General features: G+C 44.0%; 1 pseudogene; it reads right to left on the bottom strand.

Moving 5' to 3' along the window:
* Window positions 1-3,628: 3,628 nt before the first annotated feature.
* On the bottom strand, window positions 3,629-4,238 carry LOC102480245 (ras-related protein Rab-11A pseudogene; annotated as a pseudogene).
* Window positions 4,239-7,957: the final 3,719 nt, after the last annotated feature.

Raw genomic sequence — 7,957 nt, 5'->3', positions numbered from 1 at the left:
CAGTTCAATCAATTCTGACAAAGACATACATCACTTAACTCAAATTTCTATCATGATACAAAGCATTTCCATCACTCTAGAAAGATCCTAAACATTCCCCAATCAATACCCACCTGGAAAGTAGTTTCTATTGTGATTTTTCTTTTTCAAAGTTTTAAAAAATTATTTAATTTATTTTTTCATTATTGGGAACATGCACTCACCAGAGAGGGAAGGTGAAAAATCACTCCCAAGGGGAATAATCATGTTGCAATCTCTCCTCCTCTCTTCTTGGGATTTTGGGCACCCATGCACATGCTCCTGGCATGTTTTACAAGCCACTGTGTCTGGGCCTTAAACCACGTAGTTGGCCATGTAGGAGCCAGTGCGCTCACCTCCACACTACCTGCTGGCCCCGGTTGTAATCTCTATCACCACGTATTAGCTTGTCTTTCATAGGACCTTATATGAATGAAATGATACAAAATGCGCACATGAATTTCTTCTTTTCCATAGTATGTAATGTTTTTAAGATTCACTAGCTGTTGCCTGTCTTACTAATTTATTCACTTTATTTTTATTTTTTATTTTTCAGGAGATTTTTGCCATATGGCATGTGTGCTCACCAGGGAGTCAGAGAGAGACAGAGAGACAGAAAATGAGAAATCACCCCCTAGGGGGACAGTCACGCTGCAATCCCTTCTCCTCCATCCTTCTCTCGGGATCTTGTCGGGACCCACACACACACACACACACACACACACACGTGCCCAGTATGAGTTTTAAGCCACTGGGTCCAGGACTCAAACCACGGGCGACTACGTGCGAGTCCAGCGATGTAACGCCATCCGCTGGTCCTGTTCATTCCTTTTAAACTGCTGAGCAGAATCTGTATGCAAATAAAGCCAGTTTACAAAAAAATTATGTACTTAATTCCATTTGTTGTTGTTATTATTATTATTTTATTTAGTTTTTGGAGAGGTTTTTGATATAGGGCACATGTGCTTGCCAGAAAGACAGAGAGAGACAGAGAGACAGAAAGTGAGAGATCACCCCTTAGGGGAGTGGCCACCTCACAATCCCTTCTCCTCCATTCTCCTCTCGGGATCTTGGGCATGCACGCTTACTGTGGTTACTAAATAGGTATTTTTAAAATACATTTTTTAATTTCAAGAAAGACAATTATAGCTTTAATAAATCAAAATTAAAAAGCATTAAGAGACCTTTGCTTAATACTTAAAGCCAGGAAACAGGTTAGGATTCTGTTCGAAGGGTAGGTACATGGTCCTGTCCACAACTTGAGAGAAGACAGAACTTCTTAGCACTGGAAAGCAAAGCATAGAAGGTCAGTAATGTTTTAGTCAAAAGTCATAAAATTGTATTTCTCCAGTTCAAGCTCATGAACTTTATCTTCCGTTGTGGTTTGATCTTTCCATTTAAATTCTGGAAGATAACGTTCAACTCTGGACTTGTCCCTACCATTAAGCCATTTTCTTAGCTGTTTTAGAACTCTTATTTCTGTGTGTCTGACTTTAGTTTTCCTGGGAGAGCAGTCTACTCAAAACTTCTTGGGCAGCTGGTCTGGGGTTGGCAAATTCTTTCAGCTTTTGTTTATCTGAGAATGTTCTTATCTCAGCATGAATACACTGGAACAAGGCCACTTAGACCCACCTGGGGCAACCCATTCAGGCCTCCTTCCACTGTGTTGGAAGCTTTTTCTCCTTCAATAACACCCTGCTTGCTATTCTCTCCATTTCCCCACATTTCTAATTCTTTTTCTTATTAGTATTATTTATTATTTTTATACATTCAGTCATTATACATCATTTAGTGTGTAAAGAGATTTTACCCAACATGCTATACGCCACAAGCAGATGAGTTGATACTATTGTACATGTCATCACCAACAGGCAACAAACCATATCTGTGTAATACACTGCAAAACTCAGATATCAGCTTTGTTCAGCTGGTGGATACGGTGGTAAAACTAGGTTGCATTCACTTACCAGAAGTTTTTAAAACAAAATTAACACTTCAAAATTTGATACTACTCGCATTAAATCCCAGTTATTGCCTGAGCAATAAAACGCCACATAACCAATTGCTGGGAAATTAGATTGGTTAAATGACATTGCAAACAGAGGGACCTCAGATGGAATTACACCAGCCTCTCTAATTCCTAGCCTGCCAGGCAGCACTGTTTTGCTTATGGCCCCATAGTCATACTACTTCCAAAAGCATGACCGTTTTTTGTGTTTAGGAAGCTAAGTCCTGTCCAGAAAAAAGTGCCCCCTCTCTAATCAACTTCAGTGCTTACAAAGATTAAAAAACAAAATCTATTAAACTATGTAAACCTATTAAGGCATTTTATAAATTGACTCTCAGAATAGAAAAGTTTCAAGCTCTCAAAATCCTGCTATGTTTAGGGACCAGCAGTTAGCAAAATGGCTATGTCACTGGACTCCCATGTAGATAACCGTGGGAGCACTGGACCTGGTGGCTTAAGCTCACGCCGGGCGTGTGTGCGTGCCCAAGATCCCAAGAGGAAAAGGGATTGCAGTGTGGCCATCCCCCTGGGGGGTGATTTCTTGCTTTCTGTCTCTCTTTCTTTCTTTCTTTTTAAATTTTTTTTTAAAGAGTTTGCCTTTTTTTTTAAGAATTATTTTATTTAACTTTTTATTTATTATTATTATCATTATTATTTTCCAGTTTGATCAGAGAGACACAGAGGGAGAGAGAGGAAGTGAGAAAGCAAGCCACCAGGTCCGAGACTTGAACTGTGGTCGGCCATGTGGGAGTCCAGCGCCCTCAACCACCATGCCACTTGCCGGCCCCAGTCTCTGTGACTTTCTGGCGAGTGCATGCACCCTATAGCAAAAACCTCTCCAAAAAAAGGAGAAAAATATCCTGCTGTGTTTATAGGGCAATTCTTTTCTTATTTATTTTTTATTTTTTTATTTTTGGAGAGGTTTTTGCTATAGGGCATGTGCACTCGCCAGAAAGCCAGAGACAGAGAGAAAGTGAGAAATCGCCCTCCCAAGGGGGATGGTCACACCGCAATGCCTTCTCCATTCTCCTCTCAGGATCCTGGGCACGCATGTACACATATCTGGCATGAGTTTAAGCCACTGGGTCCAGGACTTGAACCACAGTTGACTACATGAGAGTCCAGCGACATAGCCATTAAGCCATCTGCTGGTCCTTATGGGGCAATCCTTAGATCTGTGGAAATACACACTGCACTGAGAGAAGAGTGTATTACTTACAAGCTGCCCTGTGGCAAAATGATAGCTTATTTCTAAGGTCTTGCTTGATTTGCTCAAGCCCAATAGGTTTGAGCTTCAAGTGTCAAGTTCTATTTCGTCCTACAGTGACAGGCTTTCATGATAAAAAGTAAACAGTAGCTGAAGAATCCAAACACTCTTTATTAAACTAAGGCTAGTGAAGCCAGAGCATGAAAGAAAGCTGCAGACATTCGGGATAAGTAGAAGATTTTATAAAGCTAAAATCAAAAGCCTTAAGACATGGAAAAAATTCTTAAGTATGAGGAAGTAATAAAACACAGAAGAGACCACAAGGATTACAGATACATTTAAATCTCAGATGTGGGAAATGGACTAGCCACAGCCTTCTGTAGAAGAGAAACGCTTTAGATGTTCTGACAGCCCTGCACCATTGACTTGTATTCAGTGGTTGGTGGGACATGAATAGGAATCATGTTGCTTGGAGATGTGTCATTTTCACGTCTGTCTGACATTTGCTTCCTAGAAACACTGCGATATGTCTCTGTTAGAGTTGTCTGAAAAAGCAGCTTCTACATTTGTAGAGTCCAGAGCTGATGTCTCAAACCACTCTTTTCTGCAAAAGCTCTTGCTTCATCTGTAGGAACTGCCCTGCGATGAGGTAAATCACTCTTGTTGCCCAGGAGCATGATAACAATGTTACTGTCGGCTTGATCTCAGTGCTTTCAGCCATGCTCCACATTTTCGTAGGTGAGATGTTTAGCAATGTCATAACCCAGTAAGACACCTACAGCGCCTCCACAGTATGCTGATGCTATCGCTCTTGCCCTGCCGTGTCCCATCTCTGTGCCTTAATTGTTTTCTCATCAGCCTGGATGCTTCTCGTTGCAAGCTCCACTCCAGTAGTGCTCTTGCTTCCCGGATTAAATTCATTTTTTTTTTTTTCTTTCCAACACCACCATCTCCAGTAAGGACAACTTTGAAGAGGTAGTCGTATTCCTCGTCGCAGGTGCCCATTGCGTAGCCCAGGAGCAAAGGGACGGGAGCAGCAGTGGTGTTGGTGGGACCAGGAGGCATTGCTACAGGGTAACCCGAGCGTCGAGCTCCAGCTGCCAGACCCAGTGAAAAGCCCCTTGATAAATATATATATATATAAATAAATAAATAAATAAATATATATATATATATACATTTTTTTTTTTAGAGGTTTTTGCTATAGGGCATGTTGAGCTCACCAGAAAGAGAGAGACAGAAAGTGAGAAATCACCCCCCAGGGGGGGATGGTCATGCCGCAATCCCTTCTCTTCCATTCTGCTCTCAGATCTTGGGCACACACGCACACAAGCCCAGCTTGAGTTTAAGCCACCAGGTCCGGGACTCAAACCACGGTCGACTACATGGGAGTTCAGAGACATAGCCATTACGCTAACTGCTGGTCCCAATAATTCTTAAAAAAAAAAAAAATAAATAAAGCCCAAGTTCACATAGCTACTAAAGGCCTGGTCCAGGATTCAAATTTAGAGCATCTGCTTTAGATCTGTTCCTCTCTGCATGGTCCCCACATACTTCGTTTTCTTTTTTGGGGGGGTGGGGGGGGGAAACTGAGGACAGGAGGGCAAGGTTTTTTGTTTTTTTAATTTTTATTTTCTACCTTAATTCACTATACACCATCACAACACACCAATGAATTTTCCATCCAAAATACACTGTGCATTGGTTCAATCAAGCACATCAACATACATGTTCTCAGCAAGTAATTTTCCAATTCTTACATCCTGCATACCTTGCCCTTTGTCTTGCCATCCCTGATTCCCCATCCCCCACCCTCTGCCATGTCCCATCTTCCTCCTCCATTGTCCCTGGCATCCATGATTGAGGAGGGCAAGGTTTTGACCAGGACCATGCAGGCAAGGCTAGGATTTGAAAACAGTATTCCTCTTTAGAAGGGTTGGAAAAGTACCTGGGGACAAAAGGGGCCTGCCAGGAGCATGCATTTGCCTTTGCAGCGAGAGCACCTGATGCGGGGGAGGCGTTACATCACAGTTCTAGAAAAATTCTGCAGGATGGGACCAGCAGTTGGCATAATGGTTATGTCGCCGGACTCCCATGTAGTCAACCACAGTTCGAGTCCCGGACCCGGTGGCTTAAGCTCATGCCAGGTGCGTGTGCATGCCCAAGATCCTGAGAGGAGAATGGAGGAGAAGGGATTGCGGCATGGCCATTCCCCCTGGGGGTTGATTTCTCACTTTCTGTCTCTCTGTCTCTCTCTGTCTTTCTGGCGAGCGCATGTGCCCTATAGCAAAAACCTCTCAAAAAGGAAAAAAAATTCTGCAGGGGATTAAGGATCCATGCCTGCTTTGTCCGGGTGTTTATGTACCTCTTAAGGGCGTGAAAGAAATACACAAAGGACTGTCTACAGATACAGGGCTCTGATCCCAGAGCTCCACCTCTTCCTCATCGCCATGGCTCTTCCCCCAGCACAGCTCATTGGGGTACCTTGCACAAAATTCTTTCTTCTTTGGCCCATGGGTCCTTCACCTTTAGGAGTCAGGGGAGGTGAAGTGTTCCTTTCATTGTTCCAAGGTAGACTTTGAAGATGGACAACAGACTAGGATTGAGCTATGCCTTTGCCATTCACTTGCTGGTGACCTCGGTCAAGTGTCTTAGCCTCTCTGAGACTTGATTTCTTCATCTGTGAAACAGGGGTTAAGTTATACAACCCCCATTTAACATCCAGGCAGTGTTGACTCCCATCTGCAGCGAGAGAGCTTTTCTTTATGACTGCTACTGTTAAAAGTGTCAAAATTGGTATTAGTGTGAGGAAGGAGTATTGCCTTGGGTTTTGGCGTCATGTAGACCTGGGGTCAAATTCAACTTTGTCACAGAACACCCCTGGCTGGAGCCCACCCCTCTCTGAACTAGAGCATGGGGATGTCAGACTCCCGAGGTAATGAGTGTTAAATAAGGTTGTCATTGTCAATTGCTCAGTGCAATGCTGGAACCAAGAAGTGTTCTGGAAATGTTAACTATGTTTCTTTTTCTTTTTTTTTTAAAGGAGAGGTTTTTGCTATAGGGTGCAGGCTCTTGCCAGAAAGCCAGAGAGAGACAGAGAGACAGAAAGCGAGAAATCACCCCCCAGGGGAGATGGCCTTCTCCTCCATTCTCTTCTCAGGATCTTGGACAGGCACACACACACGCCCAGTGTGAGTTTAAGTCACTTGGTCCGGGACTTGAACCACGGTCGACTACATGGGAGTCCAGCAACATAGCCATTACGCCAACAGCTGGTCCTGATATTTTTTTCTTTCAATTTGCCAGAGGGCACATATGCTTGTTAGGAGGACCAGAGGGACAGAGAGAGAGGGAGCAGGAGAAAACAGCTCCCAGTGGGGTGTGGTCATGCCACAATCCTATCTCCTCCATTTCTCTCTCCTGTTGGGAATTTAGGCATGCACACACACGTGCCTGGTGTGTTTTTCAAGCAGCCAGGGCTGGAATCTGAACCATGCAATCAGTCATGTAGGATCTGGCTCCCCAACCAGGCCACAGGGCTGGCCTGAGAATCTATCATCTATCTATCTATCTATCTATCTATCTATATGTAATTTTTAAAAAAAATTTTTTGTCATAGGGAGCCGGCAGGTAGCATGGCAATTAGGGATACTGAACTCCTCCATGGTCAACTGTGGTTCTATACAGGGCTCTGATCCCAGAGCTCCACCTCTTCCTCATCGCCATGGCTCTTCCCCCAGCACAGCTCATTGGGGTACCTTGCACAAAATTCTTTCTTCTTTGGCCCATGGGTCCTTCACCTTTAGGAGTCAGGGGAGGTGAAGTGTTCCTTTCATTGTTCCAAGGTAGACTTTGAAGATGGACAACAGACTAGGATTGAGCTATGCCTTTGCCATTCACTTGCTGGTGACCTCGGTCAAGTGTCTTAGCCTCTCTGAGACTTGATTTCTTCATCTGTGAAACAGGGGTTAAGTTATACAACCCCCATTTAACATCCAGGCAGTGTTGACTCCCATCTGCAGCGAGAGAGCTTTTCTTTATGACTGCTACTGTTAAAAGTGTCAAAATTGGTATTAGTGTGAGGAAGGAGTATTGCCTTGGGTTTTGGCGTCATGTAGACCTGGGGTCAAATTCAACTTTGTCACAGAACACCCCTGGCTGGAGCCCACCCCTCTCTGAACTAGAGCATGGGGATGTCAGACTCCCGAGGTAATGAGTGTTAAATAAGGTTGTCATTGTCAATTGCTCAGTGCAATGCTGGAACCAAGAAGTGTTCTGGAAATGTTAACTATGTTTCTTTTTCTTTTTTTTTTAAAGGAGAGGTTTTTGCTATAGGGTGCAGGCTCTTGCCAGAAAGCCAGAGAGAGACAGAGAGACAGAAAGCGAGAAATCACCCCCCAGGGGAGATGGCCTTCTCCTCCATTCTCTTCTCAGGATCTTGGACAGGCACACACACACGCCCAGTGTGAGTTTAAGTCACTTGGTCCGGGACTTGAACCACGGTCGACTACATGGGAGTCCAGCAACATAGCCATTACGCCAACAGCTGGTCCTGATATTTTTTTCTTTCAATTTGCCAGAGGGCACATATGCTTGTTAGGAGGACCAGAGGGACAGAGAGAGAGGGAGCAGGAGAAAACAGCTCCCAGTGGGGTGTGGTCATGCCACAATCCTATCTCCTCCATTTCTCTCTCCTGTTGGGAATTTAGGCATGCACACACACG

Source organism: Tupaia chinensis, unplaced genomic scaffold (assembly GCF_000334495.1).
Source record: "Tupaia chinensis unplaced genomic scaffold, TupChi_1.0 Scaffold143861_1, whole genome shotgun sequence".
In the NCBI taxonomy this organism is placed as follows: Eukaryota; Metazoa; Chordata; class Mammalia; order Scandentia; family Tupaiidae; genus Tupaia; species Tupaia belangeri.
This window is presented reverse-complemented; position numbering and strand designations above follow the sequence as displayed.